The 20,866-nt window shown below is 40.7% G+C and overlaps 1 protein-coding gene and 1 long non-coding RNA gene across 5 annotated transcripts in view; both read left to right on the top strand.

Moving 5' to 3' along the window:
• RAD51B (RAD51 paralog B) overlaps nucleotides 1–20,866 on the top strand; it is a 678,049-nt gene that overhangs the window by 507,505 nt on the left and 149,678 nt on the right. The gene's annotated exons all lie outside the window — the stretch shown is intronic.
• Nucleotides 13,862–15,100, top strand: LOC117069430. Its single transcript, XR_004431545.1, has 3 exons — nucleotides 13,862–13,876; nucleotides 14,310–14,313; nucleotides 14,705–15,100. It is a non-coding gene; the product is annotated as an uncharacterized LOC117069430 (long non-coding RNA).

Raw genomic sequence — 20,866 nt, 5'->3', positions numbered from 1 at the left:
ACTCGGGAGGCTGAGGAAGGAGAATGGCGTGAACCTGGGAGGCGGAGCTTGCAGTGAGCTGAGATCCAGCCACTGCACTCCAGCCTGGGCGACAGAGCGAGACTCCATCTCAAAAAAAAAAAAAAATCCATTAGTGGAGTGAGGTAGTTAGGAGCAGGTATGAGCTCAAGCCTTTGAGTGGGACAACCTGGGTCTGATGATGGCTCCTTCACTAACTACTTTTATGATCTTGAGCAATCTGCTAATCCTCCTTGTGTCCAACTTCTTCGTGTTTAAAATGAGGATAATAGTACCTACCTAATAAGGATTAAATGAGTTAAGATATGTTTTTGAGGGTTAAATACATTAAAATATGTAAAACACTTAGCACAATGCCTGGCCTATAGTGAGAGCTGTCATTATCAACAACCACCATCATAGGTACCCATTATCAGAAGTTGGGGGTTTGGATAAAGAAAGTAGGTTTCTCTAGGGTATATTTTTGTGAAGTCTGAACTGAAATGAACTTCTTCAGATTTTTCATAGAGTACTTTGTGCCCTGCCCTTTTATTGCACAGGGACAATGTCTGCTTCAGTATTATGCAGAACATCTTGATTAAGAGTATTTTTTATCTTTAGTCCTTGACCTATACTTACCTTTTGGTGTGTAGATATGTTGTTTCATCACATTCTCAAAGGGGAAGTCCATGACCCAAAATAGGCTAAAAACCACACCAAGGGAGACATCAATGATGTTCTATTAAGAAGAGCGAAAGGGAACCCAAGCATAAATGTACACTCAGTATACACAACTGTGGCCACCCATAGCACTGACCATCCTATTGTACCTTAGAATTTAACACTGTAATTTATCTGAGTGTTTTTTAATGGCTCTCTACGAAGTATCATGCACTGTGCTAGATCTGGGGAATGGAAAAATGATTGAGACATGGTTCTTGCTATTGAGGTGCTTAGTTGTAACAATTTATTTTCATCTTTTATTAAATACTAATTGAATCATATTATTATTCTTTTTTTTTTTTTTTTTTTTTTTGAGACAGAGTCTTGCTCTGTCGCCCAGGCTAGAGTACAGTGGCCGGATCTCAGCTCACTGCAAGCTCCGCCTCCCGGGTTCACACCATTCTCCTGCCTCAGCCTCCCGAGTAGCTGGGACTACAGGCGCCTGCCACATCGCCCAGCTAGTTTTTTGTATTTTTTAGTAGAGACGGGGTTTCGCCAGGTTAGCCAGGATGGTCTCGATCTCCTGACCTTGTGATCCGCCCGTCTCAGCCTCCCAAAGTGCTGGGATTACAGGCTTGAGCCACTGCGCCCGGCATATTATTATTCTTTAAGTAAAACATGTTTCCCCAAGTAAACTTACTGTGTGTTTAGTACCGTCCTGGACACTGTTACTCACTGTGCTATTTGCCCCACTGCTACCCAGTGAAAAGAAAGGGTGACAGGTTATAAGGACATGTAGGGGTTTGAGGAAAGTTAAGAGGAGACACAGGCTTGTGTCAATGTAATAAAAGCCAAGTAGTTCTTGTTCCAGCCCAGTCTGTATCTAGGACTAGATCATGAACAGAGAACTAAAGGCTTTTGATTATAAACTTCCTTTTGCCTAGGCTTGGCCCACACTCAACTCTAATAAAAATAGTAGTAAATGTTAGGAGTAGACATAAAATGAGCACAGGTTGCCACTAGAACTTTTTCTATAACCTAACTACATTTTTTTCAACCTAAAACATTACATATTGTATCAGCCAGGATGCCATCAGGAAAGAGATGGCACACTTTAGTATTCCGAGGCTAATTACAGTGGGGCTCCATTAGTGCCCCTAGACTGAGAAGGTGAGGGAACAGGCTGGTTTCTGGAAGCGGGAGATAGACGGGGCTGTGTGGAAAAGACTGCCTAGCAGGATCTGAGACCTTCCATTAAGAGGCACATCCAGCCCATAGCCCAACATCACTCTGCTCCTTCAAATCTCCTGCTGGTGCACCCCAGTGGCCCAACCCAGGAGAGTCCTGTTGGTGTGACACACACAGGCCAGGTCCCAGGGCAGAGAGGAGGTGAAGAATGATTGTGAGTAAATCTAGAGGGGCACACAGGAAGATATCCAGCAAACATGTTTCACACTTGATTTTAGAGGGAAGGGTGTGTATCTTAATTTTATCTGTTTTTGAAAACTAAAATTTTAATAGATTTAAAGTATTTCTGCCATAGTTCTTAAACCATCAGTCTGATGATGTCAGATATTTTTCTCAGTGTCATTAGTTTGACCTCCCACCACATTTTTTTGGTGGGGAGGGATGAGGGATTGTGTATAAATTTCCTCCAGAGCACGCAGAGAATAAGAATGCTATTCTTCAGATTTTTTTTTTTAAACAAAGAGTTGTTCCGTTTCCCCTTTTTCTGTCTACTGCTTTCTCCTTCTACGCTTAGGCCAAGAGTATATTACACTTGGAGGCATCTAGCTAGTGTGGTGCTTCCCAAACCTTTCTCAGCCAAAGACTCCTCTGGGAATCCAACTAAATTTCCTGGTTCCCTTTTGCTTTTAATATCAATGCCCATATTACCCAATGAGGTTATTTTTATTTCTTGTAAGTATTTTTATAATTAACTTAAGATTCAGCAAGGAACCAAAGGTAAACACACTGGAATTATTTCAAGTTCTAACCACTATGAGTAGGTATTAATCTTTGAGAAGGTATTATTAAAACACAGTATAAAATATTCATAAATTAGCCGGGCGCGGTGGCTCAAGCCTGTAATCCCAGCACTTTGGGAGGCCGAGACGGGCGGATCACGAGGTCAGGAGATCGAGACCATCCTGGCTAACACGGTGAAACCCCGTCTCTACTAAAAAATACAAAAAAACTAGCCGGGCGAGGTGGCGGGCGCCTGTAGTCCCAGCTACTCGGAGGCTGAGGCAGGAGAATGGCATAAACCCGGGAGGCGGAGCTTGCAGTGAGCTGAGAACCGGCCACTGCACTCCAGCCCGGGCGACAGAGCAAGACTCTGTCTCAAAAAAAAAAAAAAAAAAAATTCATAAATTAAAGTCAACTTATAAGTACAAAGGGATATCTGTGACTATGAAAGGAAAAACAAACTAGAATTTAAAATTTAATCACTGTGCGTTAGTAAACATGATCCTGGTACATTTCAGCACAGTATTTGTGTTTCAGAATAGGGTTTTGTCTTCTAGTTATTCACTAATACGTATTTATTTTACTATCATTCAGCAAGAAACCCTTTAAATCACTGTCAAAATGTAGATGATTTACTGGAACAGCTAACCTACCTCTGCCTAGAGCCCCATAGGCACTCACTTCCCTGTGGAACCCTCTGTCCCTTCTTCCCTTCCTATATACCTCATGTACCTTTATGCAGCCTTGTTCTATGGCCACTCTGCCTCTTTTACTAAGCTGCCTTAAAGTCACTGCAAAATTTCGATCAGAACATTACTGAACCAGGGGACAAAGAAATGCTCATTACAGGTTTTAAATATATGCTTTTTCTTAGATCTATGGGAACAATTTCTCTAATTCTTAGGTTTTGCTCCCTGAAATTACACAGAAAGTACTGTATCTTCTTAACCCTTTCTCCACCTCTCCTTTCCTTTCAACCCAACAAACTTTTCTCCTGTGCATTGCTAGGCAGTGCTTCTGTTGTCCTTACGTGTTTGAAGTCTTGTGCTGGTGGTCACAGAGCTAGCCCGTGGATTTGTTCTTCAACCCTTTAGTGATTCCGTACTCCATATCACGGACTATACCATCTGTGGATTCCTTGACAGCCACGAGGAGACACTGACAGAGCTATGAATAGAAGAACCCTGTGTTCTCCCCTGTCCAGCTCCCCTGGCTTTTGGAAACAGAACTTCAATTTTTTCTTCTCCATCTATGTGGTTCACACGGAGGTGACCCCATCCTCCACCTCTAGAAGTTGGCTCTGAACTTGGGTCATACCAAACAAGTTTCAGTGCTTGGTTTAGAAATGAATACATAACTGAAGCTGAGCATGTGAGAATCCAACCATAGGAATTTGGCCGAGCCTTCTGGGAAAGAGGAGCCTCTGTAAGCTCGGGTCACTAAATTAGTACAGTGTAAGCCTGTAGCCACCACTTTGGAGAAGCCTGCCTAAGACTGCCAACACACTGCAAGGAAGAGTTGAAAAAACAGAGACTGATTCTCGTCATCATGTGACCACTCAAGTTCAGCCACCTTGGTCATACGACCCATTAAATCTACCCCTAGCACTGCCAGTTATTTTGTTTATTATGTCACTTTTTAGTTGTATTTATGTATATATTTTTTGAGACAAGGTCTTTTGCTGTTGCCCAGGCTGGAGTGCAGTGGCATGATCATAGCACACTATAACTTCACACTCCTAGGCTCAAGTGATCCTCCTACCTTAGCTTCCCAAGTAGCTAGGGCAAGAGGTGTATGCCACCACATCCAGCTAATTTTTTGTGTTTTGTAGAGATGGGGTCTCACTGTGATGCCCAATCTGGTCTCAAACTCCTGGCCTCAAGCCATCCTCCTGCCTTAGCCTCCCAAAGTGCTGAGATTACAGGCATGATCTACCACACCCAGGCTTATTATGTCAATTTGAATGTGCACTCTGTCACTTATAACCTAAACTCCTGAGTGAAATGCCAACACATCTGAGAATTTCAGCTTCTGGGATCCACAGCCCCATGGAGGCTACAAGCTACTAAAAAGATACTAATGTCAGCTTCAGCTAAGAATTCCAGAAATCTATAGAGGTACCTTTCCTTTTCTTTGGTTCCAGAGAGCATGATAATATACATACAGAATTCTGTATGTGTAAAGGAAGAAACTTGGGACTGATAACTGTGTGTGGTATCTGTAATTAAATATTGCTAAAACCCTGTAGAGTCTGGTTTTTACCTTTAAAAAGATCATTCTAAATAATCTGAGGATTTTTCTTTTAAATAAGTTAATGTTAAAAATATTTTTTGGGCCGGGCTCAGTGGCTCATGCCTGTAATCCCAGCACTTTGGGAGGCTGAGGCGGGTGGATCACGAGGTCAGGAGATTGAGACCATCCTGGCCAACATGGTGAAACCCCATCTCTACTAAAAGCATGAAAAAATTAACTGGGCATGGCGCTGCGCGCCTGTAGTCCCAGCTACTTGGGAGGCTGAGGCAGGAGAGTAGTGTGAACCCAGGAGGTGGAGGTTGCAGTGAGCCGAGATCATGCCACTGCACTCCAGCCTGGGCGACAGAGCGAGACTCCATCTCAAAAATATATATATGTAGATAGATAGATAGATAGATAGACAGACAGATAGATAACGTAAACGTTTGAAGTAAAGAATCAATTACGTTAAAGAAAAAACACTTCAAAATCTAACATGATGCTAGGCTATGTTAACAAGAGCCTGGCATTAAAAACTGAGTCACCATATTCGGCATTAATAAGGCACTAGCAAAGCTCTCATTCAGCTGCCATGCCGAAGTTGAGCTTCTGCATGTTCAGAGGATGTGGAAAGCAATTGAAATGATTAAAAGCATGGAAAATCAGATCTCTGAAGAGCGATGAAAGTAAGCTATTTAACTAAAAGAAAAGGAGATTGAAGGAAGAAAATAAATGGTGTTTAAGTATAGAAAGAGTTCTTATAAAGAAAAAGGTGGCCACATGTTTCCCCCTTCCACTGAGTATATTAAGAGAAAATTGCCTTAGACATTTCATTTATACAAAGGAAGGATATTTTCAAGCAAATAGGATTCTTGTACTGGGTGTGGCATTGGACTAGATGACCTTTAAGATTTTTCTTCACTAAGATTCTGTGATTATCAGGTTGAGGATGTACTTACCAAAAGAGTGTGGAACCACTTGTTGTATGTCTTAAAAGGTAAGATGAAGAAACACTGGCTGGTTTGCCTTAGGTGTCATTCTACCCAGGAGTTACTTCCAACATTCATAGCATGCCTTTGAAGAAGCAAATATTGTATATAGACAAACAGCATATCAGAAAAAAATCAAAACAAAAACAAAGGAATACTAACATTAAAGTAATAATATAATACAGGATTTCTGTTTTCTACTCTTTCAGTATAGCCATTAGCAAGTCACAATTAGTTTCTTCATTAACGAGATATGATAAGTGAGGTAAATCATGGGACAGCTTAGTATTAGTGACTGTGTTTGGAGGGGTAGAAATAAGTGTTCCATATTGAGTCAGGAGCATTTAATGTCAGCTCTAGTATGTATCTGGCGTATTTCCTATTGCAACTTAATTGGTAGAATTTTGGATCCAGAGACTACAAACCAAGACTCAGAAAACTATATTTTAAAAATAAAATATATATAAAATATAGTTTTAAAAACAATTCTAGTTTTATACATGGAAAAGCTGTTCTAAAGAGCAATAGCTAGCCGGGCACTGTGGCTCAAGCCTGTAATCCCAGCACTTTGGGAAGCCAAGGTGGGTAGATCATGAGGTCAGGAGTTCAAGACCAGCCTGGCTAACATGGTGAAACCCCATCTCTACTAAAAATACAAAAATTAGCTGGGCATGGTGGTGCATGCCTGTAATCCTAGCTACTCAGGAGGCTGAGGCAGGAGAATTGCTTGAACCGGGACCCAGGAGGCGGAGGTTGCAGTGAGCCAAGATCACACCACTGCACTCCAGCCTGGGCTACAGAACGAGACTCTGTCTCAAAAAAAAAAAAAAAAAAAAAAAAAAAAGAAAGAAAGAAAGAACAATAGAACAATAGTGTTGGCATTATTGTGGTTTCAATGGATCTATACTTATTTAAAACTTAAAAGTTTGAAAAAAAAACTGAAGTCCATATGTTGCTCCACATCTTTCTGTACTAGTTGGGTCATTTCACTGAGTTCTATGTGGCAAGTCAGGATGTTTTGTGTAAGTACAAGCTCCTGTGACTATAGTTTTCATGCATCCACATATCTACTAATTAGCTCCACAACTGGGTTCTGCAATTTCCTGGGCCACATCGCTGAGACAGATTCTGCGTGTTCTGCACCGGCAGTCATTTCCCCTTCATGGAGCCCACATGGTCACTTAAAAGTAATTTATCCAGGAGAGTTTCCAGCTTTTAAGTGAGTCTGCTAATAACAGAGGTTGTCTGACTTCACAATCAATTATCCTGCATAGATTCAAGTGATAATTTCTATATTTGTAGTTTTCAAGTTACAGGGAAAAACTGGGAAGAGAGAAGAATATCAGTTCTGCAAACTAGTTATTGAAAGTATTGGAGTTTGCTGAATGTGGTGATTTTGATGGAAAGGAATCTTAACAATATCCCATTCACACACATTTTCCAACTGAATTATGCAAGAAAAATTACTTAGAAACAAAAGCAAGCAAGCAAGCAAACAAAATGCCCCAACCATCAGCAGCAAAAACCTGACTTCCAAAGAGAGTTCACATTATAGGCTTACTTTTAAAAACCGATCTAGAAACAAGAAGCTGGTTTCTAAGTTTATTCCACACTTGCCCTCTGAACCCTGTCTTGTTGAAAGATTCAGGATATCAGATTCTCTCCCATAATTTCCTTTCAACAGAACTTACTGTATTACCCACCCATCCCCCAAATATAAATGGCTAAAACAGCTGGCTCTTTCACTCTTGGTATATACACACAAACACAAATGAGATACACACACACACATATGTATATTATACATCTCTGCATATGTAAACACATACTTTGCTCATTTATTTTTTTAACAGAATAAAGGTAATTAATCAAAATACAATTCATTTTAACAGTTGAGGCTTGACAGAGATCATTATTTCAAGAAAAGCCAAAGAGAATAAGCTCCCTTTCATAGTATTGTTTTCTTTGTAAACCTCTATAGGGTGCATGGCTCTTAACTACTGAGAAAGTTTGGGACAGCACCATGGAGCAGCCTCCTGGCCTACATGTTAAAAGATCTAAGTTCTCTTGGGGAAGGAGCTTATAACTATATATTCACTCACCCCACAGAAGAGAAGATTTTGCATCTGTTGTATTTCTAATTCTAGGCGGTCTCTAGTTAGCCATAGGGCAAAGAAAACAAAACTATTCCCTGTTATTTCCCTGAAGAAAAAACTGAAGTGTGGAGAGAGAAATAAAGATAAACATTTTTTTCTTATTCCAGTTCAGTTTAGTTTCATCTGTTCCTTAATATTTTGTGAGCTGAGAAGAAACATCTTTAAATCATCTCATCTATGTGAAATCTGTTTTTAGAGTCCAGACTTTTTCTCCTTCATTCTGTGATTCTATCAGTGATGCTGAAATGACTGATTTGTATTTCTCCTTGCTACTGACTGGGAAATAGAGGTATATCGTAGTGGAGGGACCAGGACAATGGATAGGTAGATGAAAGAGAACCAGAGGACACTGTCCACAACCCACCCACCCAGCTGAGGATTCAGTTAGCTGGTCCCTGAATAGAATGCTCTCACCCTTTCTGCCTCTGCATGTAGGCTCTGCTACAGAGCCACTCAGCAGATTGGTGTCCCCTTGACCCAGTTGGGGCCATCCTGGGACTCCTATAACCTACGACCTTCTAGCTTTAAGAAGTTAGGAATCTTAATATCGTCATATGTAAAGAATGCCTACAAATCAATAAGAAAAAAAATAGAAAAATAGACAAGGGATATAAACTGGTAATTTTTAGAAGAAACTTGGGCATTCAATTTTACGAGTCATTAAGGAAATAAAAATTAATACAAAAATGAGACCCTACTCTTAGCCATCAGTTTGGCAAACAAAAACAAAAACCCTAAATGTTGGTGAGCATGTAAGAAAACAGGAACTCCAACTGCTAATGGGAGAGGAAATTGGTAAAGTCACTTTGAAGAACTATCTGGCAGCCTCTAGTCTGATGTGAACAGGCACAAGCACTGCAGTCCAATATCTACACTTCTAGCTGTGAGCCTTAGAGATACCTTTTGCTTCACAGGTAAAATTATGTACAACAAAGCCTATATTTATTTTTATTGTTTTAAAAGGCCAGAAGGATGAACACCAATTTTTCTTTTTAAAATTCATAGATAACATTGTATGTTATATACAACATGATGTTTTAAAGTACACGTACACTGTAGAATGGTTAAATCTAGCTAATTAAACAAACGTATTCCTTACATAGTTACCATTTTGTGGTAAGAGCATATAACATCCACTCTCTACATTTTTCAAGAATGCAATATATCATTAACTGTAGACACCTTGCTCTACCATAGGTCTCTGAAATTTATTCCTCCTGTCTCATTGCAATTGTGTATCCTTTGACCAACATCTTCCCATCCCCCTCTCCACTATACCCCAGCCTCTGGTAACCACCATTCTACTCTCTACTTCTATGTAATCAACTTTTTTGAATTCCACATAGAAGTTAAATCATGTGGTATTTTGTTTTCTGTGCCTGGCTTATTTCATTTAACATAATGTCTTTCAGGTTCATCCATATTGTCACAAATGGTGGAATTTCATTCTTTTTTATGGCTGAATAGTAGAGTTGACCCTACAAAAATGCAGGGATGAAGGGTGCTAACCCTCATGCAGTCAGAAATCCACAAATACCTTTGGCTTCTCCAAAACTTTATTAGCCTACTGTTGACTGGAAGCCTTACTGATAACACAAACAGTCAATACATACTTTGTATATTATATATGTTATATACTGTATTCTTACAATAAGTAAGCTACAGAAAAGAAAATATTAAGAACATCATAAGGAAGAGAAAACATATTTACCGTTCATTAAATGTAACTGGATCTTTGTAAAAGTCTTCACCCACATCATCTACACATTGAGTAGGCTAAAGAACAGGAGGGGTTGGTCTTGCTGTTTCAGAGGTGGCAGAGGTGGAAGAGGTGGAGGAGGTGGAGTGGGAGGTAGGAGAGACAGGTCGGAGTAACTTTATTGAAAAAATCCGGCCGGGCGCGGTGGCTCAAGCCTGTAATCCCAGCACTTTGGGAGGCCGAGACGGGCAGATCACGAGGTCAGGAGATCGAGACCATCCTGGCAGACAAGGTGAAACCCTGTCTCTACTAAAAAATACAAAAAAACTAGCCGGGCGAGGTGGCGGGCGCCTGTAGTCCCAGCTACTCGGGAGGCTGAGGCAGGAGAATGGCGTGTGAACCCTGGAGGTGGAGCTTGCAGTGAGCCGAGATCGCGCCACTGCACTCCAGCCTGGGCGACAGAGCCAGACTCCGTCTCAAAAAAAAAAAAAAAAAAAAAAGAAAAAATCCACATGTAACTGGACCCTGCAGTTCAAACCTGTGTTGTTCAAGCATCAGCTGTATTCCATCGTGCATATAGGCCACAATTTCTTTATCCATTCATCTGTTGATGAACCTTTAAGTTGATTCCATATCTTGGCCATTGTGAATAGTGCTTCCATAACATGGTGGCACAGATAATCTCTCCAAATTCTTGAGAGTGGTTGTCACTGGAGGAAGACATGTGATTGGCATAGTTTACTTGATATATCAAATGATATATATATACACACACATATATACACACACACGTATATATTTTATATATATATCAAACAAGAACTGAAGAAAATATAGAAAATATGTTGGCCGGGCACAGTGGCTCACACCTGTAATCTCAGCATTTTGTGGGGCCGAGGCAGGCAGATCACTTGAGATAGGGAGTTAGAGACCAGCCTGGCCAACATAGTGAAACCCCATCTCTACTAAAAATACAAAACCTAGCTGGGCGTGGTGACAGGTGCCTGTAATTCCAGCTACTCGGGAGGCTGAGGCAGGAGAATCGGTTGAACCTGGGAGGCAGAGGTTGTAGTGAGCCGAGATCGTGCCACTGCACTCCAGCCTGGGCGACAGAGTGAGACCCTGTGTCAAAAAAGAAAAAAGAAAGAAAAGAAAAGAAAAAATAAACAGAAAATATGTTATATTTTTCTCTGTACTTTTCTGCATTTACATTTTTCTCAACATTAAAAAAGAAGATAACCACTCTTTCAGTTGATCAGTACAATCAGCATACTTTAGTCTCTTAGTAATTTTCTGATTTGCATCTTTGCAGTCCCTAAACAGGCTTTCTCTATGATACTAACAGGTTTCACTGCAACCAGTTCACCTTCCTGGATCTGGTTTTAAGCTTAGTGAAGGCAGTGCTGATAAGGTCTGACAATGTGGGGAATGGTAGAAGAGACTTGGAATCTTTTACTTTTTTTCATAGCATTTCACAGAGTTGGAAAATAGCTTCAGGGATCATCTAATATAATTTCTTTATTTAAATGAAGAAATTGTGGCCTTGAGAGGCTTGTTCAGATGCACCTGGCTAATTTTCATTAGAGCTAGAATCTGTAACTACTGATTTTCTAGTAACAAGAGCAGAAAGTTCTACAGAGCCTTCCCCATGGCCAATCAGGCACCCACCATAGGTTTGGTATTTTGGAAGTAGCCATTAGGTTAGCAATACTTTAAGAGACTGGAAGGAAAGATTGAAAGTCTGTGTGGTCACTACATTTAAGAAGCGGTATAGCATAAAGGCCGAGAGAAGGCTTGTTGGAAGCCACACTTGCATTGGTATATATCTTGGCTTTGCCACTTCCAGCTGCTTTATCTTGGATAAGTTACTTAATCTTTCTGTGCCACAGTTTCTTTAGTTGTAAAAGTAAGAATAATAATAGTACCTATTTCAGAGGTTATTCTGAGAGTTAAAAGAGTTAATAATATGTGAGAATGATGTCTGATATATAATGTGTTCAACAAATGTTAGCTGTTATTCTGTCATTTGGAGAACAAACTATTGAGGAAACTGAATGTTTAATTATGGTTCTGCCATCTTTTGCTTTAAACCACTTATCTCTCAAAACTGTCATATCTTCCTTTGTATTTAACTTGGATGAGTCTTGGTTTTACAATAAAGAAAGCAGAATTTCAAAAAGGTAAGATCATTTACTTGCCTAGAATGATGTCATAAATGTGTGGTAATGATTATATTTCCTTTTCATTATATTTCACTCAACACTTATTCATTCCTTTTGGTATACATGGGGGCTACCCATGGGACGATGTGAAGCAATCTAGTTGACGAAAGAAGTAGAGGACTGAGTCCCTGGGGGTCTTACTGTCCAGTACATAGATTGCTATGTTGATGCACTCCAATCAATTGCAAGCAAATTCTTCAAGTTTTTTAACAAATTACACTCCAAATTCCTAAATTTTGACAAAAGTGCTTTGAACCTTAATATAAAATGATGACAGAATTCTACTTGCCACCAATGCATCTATTAAACAGTGGAGGGTTCTAAGACCCAAATCAGATTTTCTTTCTCTGTATCAGTTTCTTGAAACTAATGCTATAATTCTGATGTGGCTTTTAGACACCAACCATTCAATGGTGGAGAATTCGTTCCCAGGGTTTGAAAGAGAGGTAACCATTTCTTTGTTTGTCCCCAGTGCTTTTAACCAAATAATGTAGTTCTTAAAAGATGCATTTATATAGGGTAGAATACTCTACATTTCCTTTTTATGATTATTTAAAATTGTTTTTACCAAACATTACAGTAATTTTTCTCATCGACCTCAGAAAAGTTCTATGTTCTAACTGAGATGAATCCCTTTGTCAAACTAGTAAGAGGGTGATTTCATTTGTAGTTTACTTACTAATTTATTCCATAATTTGAGTGTTAATCTTGCTGTCAGATGAATACAATCAACTTTTGGACTCAATTTCTTCCTGTGCAGGGGAGAATTTCTGTGTACCAAATTCCCACATAATTGCCTCTTTCGCACACACACATCTTATTTTCATTGGTGCCTATCCTAGCCCATCACAACCTATAATTGTCCAGCTAAATAATTTTTTTAAAAGATTTGATGCTTTCAGGTACCAAAATGATTCAGATTTAAAGCTGCAGTGGATAGTTCATTGATACATGAATTAAACCTGAAGTACCCCCTCAGAACTTAAATCTCTTTTCAAGACAGATATCTAAAATTGACCACAGTTTTTCAGTGTGAAAGTAGATGCTAAAATTAGCCATTGTAGCATGCAGCTTTGTGGAAGTGGCTGTACTCTTGCATCCTGTGGTTCTTTCTTCCCTGTTGGCAGGGTTGTTTTGATCTGAATGTCCTTTTTCCTTTGCTGTCTAGCTTTCTGCTGTCTACCTATTTCCATTCCATGGGCCATAGTTCTCAGGTGGAGGTTTTTAAAAATTTCCCTTGCCTAGGCTATATCCCAGACCTGCTGACTCAGAATCCCTGGGGACAGAGCAGGGATATTTGTGTTTTTAAAACCTCTTCAGGGCATTCTGATGTTCAACCTCAATTAACCACTTGCTTATTGCCTAGGTTAGAAATTTTATTTGTTTTGTTTTGTTTGACAGGATCTCACTCTGTCCCCCAGGCTGGAATGCAGTGACACACAGCTCACTGCAGCCTTGACCTCCTTGGCTCAGGCAATCCTCCCACCTCAACCTCCTTAGTAGCTGGGACTACAGGCATGTGCCACCACACTCGGCTAATTTTTTAGTTTTTGTGTTTTGTTTTTGTTTTTGTTTTTTAAGAGATGGGGTCTCACTATATTGCCCAGGCTGGTCTTGAACTCCTGGGTTCAAGCAATCCTCCTGCCTCACCCTCCCAAAGTGCTGGGATTATAGGCATGAGCCACTGTGCCAGGTCCAAAAATCTTTTATTTGTAAATAACTGAAACTCACTCAAACTATCTTAACAACAGCAAAACAATTTACCATAAGGAATCAGGAGACTCTCACAGAACCCACAGCATGAAATACAGCTGGACTTCATAAGAGACCAGAGCCTGGAACAGGAGCATTTACAAGGACCCAGGCAACTAGTCCCTATTGCCCAGGTGTAGCTCTCTGTCTGCCTGGTTCCCTTCAGGGGCTTGTGGATTCAGATCTCTGCTTCTCTCTGTACATCTGCTTTCTTTCTTTTCTCTTTCTCAGCTAGCCACTTTCGCCGCTTGGTGAGCACATGGCCAAACATGGTGCATCCTCAGTACCCACATTTGTATGTCCTTAGTTTGACTTGCCAGACCAGGTAGACTAGCATCAATGAATCTAAATTCCTGACAGAGGATCTGATCAGTCTGGCACAGGTGATATGTCTGCCCTTAACCCAACCAGATAACATGACTTAAACAGGGCTGCCAAGGGCCCACCCATGTGTAGGTTAAGATCAGAGGCTATGTAGCTATCTCAAAGTGTATCTTTATGCTTGCCATATTTTTCTTTTTTCTTTCTTGAAGAAAATTTTATATTATTTTAATTCTTTTTGCACAGAAAACTCAACAGTGTACATTTGACCCAGTTCAGTGGCAAGTTCTTTAACCGTTGCCTTTTTGAGCTTGGTAATGTGAGCCACAGACTTGAGACCCAGGACATTGCCTCCCCAGTGACAGCGGATCTCATCGTATCTGTCGTTGTAATTGGTCCTGATAGCTTCCACCAGCTTAGCTGAAGCTCCATTGTCTTCTGAGTTAACCTGTGTGAAGGCAACAGTGGTACAGGTCTTCCTGCAGACTAGATGTCCCAGTCTTGCCTTCCCCTTGATCATGCAGTAATGGACCCCCATTTTACAACACTGGGCAGCTAGGCAGAAGACAAGGAGCTCCATGGGATCCATGTCGTGTGCAGTCACCACCAGCTGAGCTTTCTTGTTCTCCACCAAGGTGGTGATGGTGTTAACTCCTGCTCGAAGGACAAGTGGTCTCTTAGTGGGGACGTCCCCTTTGCCAGCAGCTTTCTTCTTGGCCCGGGCCAACAGCCTCTGCTTCTTCTCTTGCTTTGTCTCTGGCCTGTACTTGTGGGCCAGCTTAAGCAGCTGAGTAGCTGTTTGGTGGTCCAGGGCCTGGGTGAACTGGTTAATGGCAGGAGGCACTTTCAGCTGCTTATAGAGGATGGCTCTCTGCTGCTGCAACCTGATAGAGTGGGACCATTTCACAAAGTGGGCAAGGGCTCTTTGGGGCTGGATGTCCTGTCCAGTGCCAAAATTCTTAGGCCTTTTCTCAAACAGGGGATCCACCACTTTCTTGGTCTCATATATCAGGGGTGATTTAACCTTACAGATGCCACTAAGATGAACACTGAATGTACTGTTCTCTCTCTATGCCTAGTTCTTCCTCTTATAAATATGAATCAGTCTAAATGTTGAGAAAATTAGAGGCTTGGGAAATCTGCCTCTCCTAAGTAGTAAAAGTTGAAAAGTAGTACAATAAGATAGCAATCTAATATAGCATAGTCATTTTCTACAATGTATATAATTGTAATCATCACAATAAAGAATGTTTAAAGAAATTGAGGTAGTTTAATCATAGGCAATGCTGAGATGTGACCATATAATGATCTTTTAGAGAGAAGGCTGCTACTTTTTCTTTGTCTACACAAGGGTTAAAAAAAGAAGAAATGTTTTTAGGAGGAATGTAACATAGTGCCTGGCACATGGTTAGTATTCAATAGTATTTTACTACTAGTGTTTACTTAGAAATATTCATCAGAAATAACTTTAAGGTGTCTTTGGACCAATACAATGAGTTACCAAGGAAAGTAAATAAATTTTTCCTCCTTCCTTTTTTACCATTAAAGGAAACCAAAATATTTTGCCCTCAAATATACTTCTTTGACATATTTGAGATGGCTATTCAGAGAGCCTGCAGACAGGAATAGCCCTGTAAATCTGCCTTTTGTGGAGGAGATTTACATCTGTAGAGAAAATCTACATTGCTGAAATAAACAGCCAGCCTTTCTGTGCTGTGACTTGTCTGGATCTAGGACAAATGGGCTCCTGGGAGAGAGACTGAGAGTTTGACACCTCTGGGGATCTAACAGAAACATACTCCTTTGGAGGGCTGCTACCTGTGAGGTTTCATCTGCATTACAAGACTGCCTTTGCTAGCCATGCTTTTCTTCTCTTCTGCCCATAACTGGTCTTGCCAGACTCCAAACCCCTATTCCTTCTGTAACCTCAAGATGAAAACTTCAACTATCTGAGCCTTTCTTTGAGTTTTTCTCATTTGTTATGACTACTGTGCACATGCATGCATATTATTATTTTTGTATGCCTTTTCTCCTATTAACCTGCCTTTTGTCGGTTGATTTTCAGTAAACACTCAGAGGGTGAAGAGGAGGTTTTCCCTAGGCTGCTATACCATCTTGCATATTTGGGATATCCCAAGACATCCATAATGCTTGGCTCTCTAAGAGATTGAAATCTGGTTAGGGAAGTAAAATATGAAAGCAATGGGGAACAGTCTGCCTTAGGCACTCAGAGATCTCTACATGTTTTCACTTGTCCCATTTCATCCTTTTAGGTTAAGAAGCAGGGAAATAGAGTTCATTACAATTTAAAATTATAATTTTCCTGATACTTTCCCCTTCAGAGAAGGTGAGAAGCAAGAATTTTCACATATTAAAGGTGATTTTACCTTGAAGATGCCACTGAGATGAGCTGGGCAGAGAGAATGTTAAGGCAAAGCACAATGTTAATGACTACATTAGAACTGAAAATGAATGTAATCTCTTTAAAGGACAAGAATCAAGGTAACTGTATTTCAGTAAGGTATAATTCAAAACATGCATGATGAATAAAATACATCATAGAAATATGAAGGGTTGAATTATATGCAAGTATATTATAGGAAAAATTAACACTAAAATGATAGTTGATCTGATACTGTATCAGAGTAGCTTCATCATTCAATGACACTGTGTCATTCATGGAATCACTGGCAATTCCTAGAGCATCTATTACAGCATTAAACTGGTCAGTGTTTTCATAAAGTTTTGTGGAAGTCTGAACCTTATTTTCTTAGGTCAAAGGCATGGTAGAAGCAATTTATAAGTAATGTTTTATTAATAAAGTGATTTCTAAGTTTATGATAAATACAAGTGACAGATCCAGTGGAATTTATTGGCTAATGTAATTGCGAAGGCTAAGGAGTAGATCTAATGGGTTTCCAACAATGTCACCACTGCTGTAATTCCATCTCTCTGTTCTGCTTTCCTCCTGTTGGTTTCATTCGCAGCAGGTTTTGCCATATGGGAGGCAGCAAAGCAGCAGTTTTTGGTCCTTTTCACTTAGGATCACGTAAGGTATAAAGTCCTTTTTCTCTTCAACTTTGTCAGTACCCTCAAAAGGAGTCCTATTGGCCCATTAGATCATTTGTCTACCCCAGTGACAGGAAGACAGGGCCCCAGAGGTAGGGCTGGAGCAGTTCTCCAAAGGAAAGGAAGGTTTCAGTTATTAAAAAGAGGTGGAAAGAATATATGTCCCCCCATGTATCACACAGCTGCATATAGTGCACTTTCACATCCTGTGGCAAACAAAAATCTTTCACCAATGAAAAGGAAATGATGGCTCGAAATACTGTGTATAGTGTAAGAAAAAAAAAATCTAGATGCTTTTTTCATATTCACTGTAATTCCCTAGGTTACAAATAATTAGTACCTGTTTGCTCCCCATATAATTTGCTTACCCCTTGACTCTACCATGTGTTTATCTTCCTTCTGGAGGCCTATCTGACAGAAATAGGATGTGAACACTTGAAGATAGAACTTTGACTTTTATCTCTTTATTTCCAGTGCCTAGTCCAGTCCCTGGAACACAGAAGCCACTTGATACTTACTGAGTGGAATTAAATTCTATCCTATCTACTGCTTATATTAGGAAAGAAAAAAAAAATCTACTAGTCAAGGGCTTTAGGGGGAAAGTCTTTGTTCTCTGGGAGGAAGGGTTTTCCCTCAGCCACTCTTGGCCTTTCTGCTTCTTCATTGCTCCTCCTTAGAGAAAGTGGAATGGCTTATCTAACTGTTGAGTCTGAGATAAGGAAGCACTTCTCACATTCAGATATTGTCCTCCACCAGCCATAGAGGCACGGGACGGGGGCACTGCCTAACCCAGTTTTGGGGCAGCTCACTGTTGATATGTACCCATGCCTCCTCTCTCTCTCTCTCTCTCCCCCCACCCCCCACCCACCCTCTCTCTTTCTTTCTAATGAAGAGTTTAGCTTTGGAGTTGATGAGCAAAAAATTTCCTTACCATAAAGTGAAGCCCATCAAGTGAAAGCAAGTAGAAAGGCACAGAAAGGTTTATACTTGTCACCATGTGGAAGGACACTTAGGGGAGCAGATCATTTAGTAACTGTTGGTATTGGTGGCCTCCACATCTTATAAATTCATACATGTCCACGTTTGACCTAATTATATTTGTAGACTTTTTTGAAATTTTCAGTTTTAGGTGAATACCAATGAGTCCTCAGAGTTTTCTGTCTTTGTTGTCCTCTGGATGTTGGCCCCAAATCCACTCAGGCAACAAATCCTGGAGTTACCTGCTCCTTATCTTTAAAGTATATGTAACCCTTGGTCTCCATTTCTGCTGCCTTTTTATTTACTTATTTTTTAATTTAAAATTGACAAATACAGTTGCATGTATTTATGGGCACAATATAATGTTATAATTAATGAATACAATATGGAATGATTAAATCAAACTAAGATATCCATCACCTCAAACACTTACGAATTTTGTGGTAAACACATTTGAAATTTACTCTCTTAACAATTTTCAAATGTACAGTACAAAATTATTCACTATACTCACCACATGATTTGAGCTCCTTATATATTTTGGATATTAAACCCTAATCAGATGTATGCCTTGAAAATATTCCCAATCCAAAGGTTGTCATTTCATGCAGTTGTTTTCCTTGCAGTACAGGGGCTTTTTATTTTGATATAATCCCATTTTTTCTATTTTTGCTTTTGTTGCATGAACTTTTAGGGTCACGTCTAAAAAATCATTGCCCAGAATAATGTTGTGTCATTTTCCCCCATCACTTTTGACAGCCTACAGTCAGATATATGAGCAAAGAAATGATTTAAAGTTGGAACTTACATTTAAAAGGGAAGCAGAGTATGAAATTTTGGATAATTTGCAGCATGGCTATATGGCAGAGAAAGAAAAAGCATTTTTAGGAGAGGAATGCAAGCAGGCTGTGGAACAACCACTTGCTTAGAAAGATTAGCATGACTAAAAGGGAGCCAAGTGCTAATTTCCAAGACAATGGGGAAAAGGCATATCAGAGATCTTGGAGACAGACTCTGCTATCAGACCCAGAGCACTATAAGGAAATAATGGTTTCAGGGACCAGGCACGGGCTGTTGCCCTGCTCAGACTTGAGACACTGCTCTCTGCATCTGGGCTGCTTCAGCTCCGGCTCCAGCTGCAGCTCCAGCTCCAACTCCAGCTCAAAGGGCCCCAGGTACAGCTTGGGCTGCTGGCTCTGGAGGGCAGAAGCTGTAAGCTTTAGTGGCTTCCATGTGGTATTAAGCCTGCAGGTGCATAGAGTGCAAAAGTGAAGGAAACTTCGCAGTTTCCCCCCAGATTTCAGAGGATGTATTGGAAATCCTGGGTGCCCAGGCTGCAGAGGTGGAACCCTTACAGATAACCTCTACTAGAGCAGTGTGGACAGGAAATGTGCAGTTGGAGCCCCCCACATAGAGTCCTCACCAGGGCACTGCCTTGTGGAGTGATGGGAAAAGGGCCACCACCCTCCACATCCCAGAATGGTAGAGCCATGGGCAGCTCATATCCTGAGCTTGGAAAAGCTGCAGCCACTCAACTCCAACCCATGAGAGCAGTCATGGGGGCTGCATCCTGCAAAGCCACAGGGACATGCACCAGTGTGACCTGGATGTGGGACATAGAGTCAAAGAAGATTGTTTTGGAACTTTAAGATTTAATTACAGGCTCATGCCTGTAATCCCAGCACTTTGGGAAGCTGAGGTGGGTGGATCACGAGGTCAGGAGATCAAGAGCATCGTGGCTAACACAGTGAAACCCTGTCTCTACTATAAAGTACAAAAAATTAGCTGGGCGTGGTGGTGGGCACCTGTAATCCCAGCTACTTGGGAGGCTGAGGCAGGAGAATGGCATGAACCCAGGAGGCGGAGCTTGCAGTGAGCCGAGATCGCACCACTGCACTCCAGCCTGGGCAACAGTGCAAGACTCTGTCTAAAAAAAAAAAAAAAAAAAAAAAAAAGATTTAATGACTGCCCTGCTGGGTTTCAGACCTGCATGGGAACCGTAGCCCCTTTCTTTTGGCCAGTTTTTCCCTTTGGAATGGGAATATTTACCCAATGCCCATATTACCATTGTATCTCAGAAGTAAATAACTTGTTTTTGATCTTACAGGCTCATAGGTGAAAGGAATTCATCTCAGGATGAAACTTTGGACTTTAGACTTGGGACTTTTGATTGAGTTGGTATTGGAACAAATTAAGACTTTGGAGAACTATTGAGAAAGGATGATTGTATTTTGCAATGTGTAAAGGACATGAGATTTGGGGAGCTAGAGGCATAATGATATAGTTTAGATGTTTGTCCCTTCCATATCTGATGTTAAAATCCCCAGTGTTGGAGGGGGCCTGGTGGGAGGTATTCTGATGATGGGGGCAGATCCTTCATGAATGACTTAGTACCATCCCTTTGGTGATGAGTGAGTTCTTGCTCTCCAACATGAAATGTGGTTATTTAAAGAATGTGGCACCTCCCCCAACTCTTGTTCCCACTCTCAACTTGTGACATGCTAGCTTCCCTTTGCCTCCCACCATGACTGTAAGCTTCCTGAGGCCTTACCAGAAGCTGAGCAGATGCCAGCACCATGATTTCTGTAGAGCCTGCAGAACTGTGAGCCAATGAAGCCTCTTTTCTTTATAAATTACTCAGCCTCTGGTGTTCCTTTTTTTCTTTTTTCTTTTCTTTTTTTTTTTTTCTTTTGAGACAGAGTTGCCCAGGTTGGAGTGCAGTGGTATGCTCTCGGTTCACTGCAACCTCTGCCTCCCGGGTTCAAGAGTGACTCTCATGCTTCAGCCACCCAAGGAGCTGGGATTACAGGAGTGTGCCAG

Source organism: Trachypithecus francoisi, unplaced genomic scaffold (genome assembly GCF_009764315.1).
Source record: "Trachypithecus francoisi isolate TF-2019V2 unplaced genomic scaffold, Tfra_2.0 Lachesis_group3, whole genome shotgun sequence".
NCBI classification, from domain to species: Eukaryota; Metazoa; Chordata; class Mammalia; order Primates; family Cercopithecidae; genus Trachypithecus; species Trachypithecus francoisi.
The sequence above is the reverse complement of the archived record's forward strand: the minus strand, read 5'-3'. Positions and strand labels throughout refer to the sequence as shown.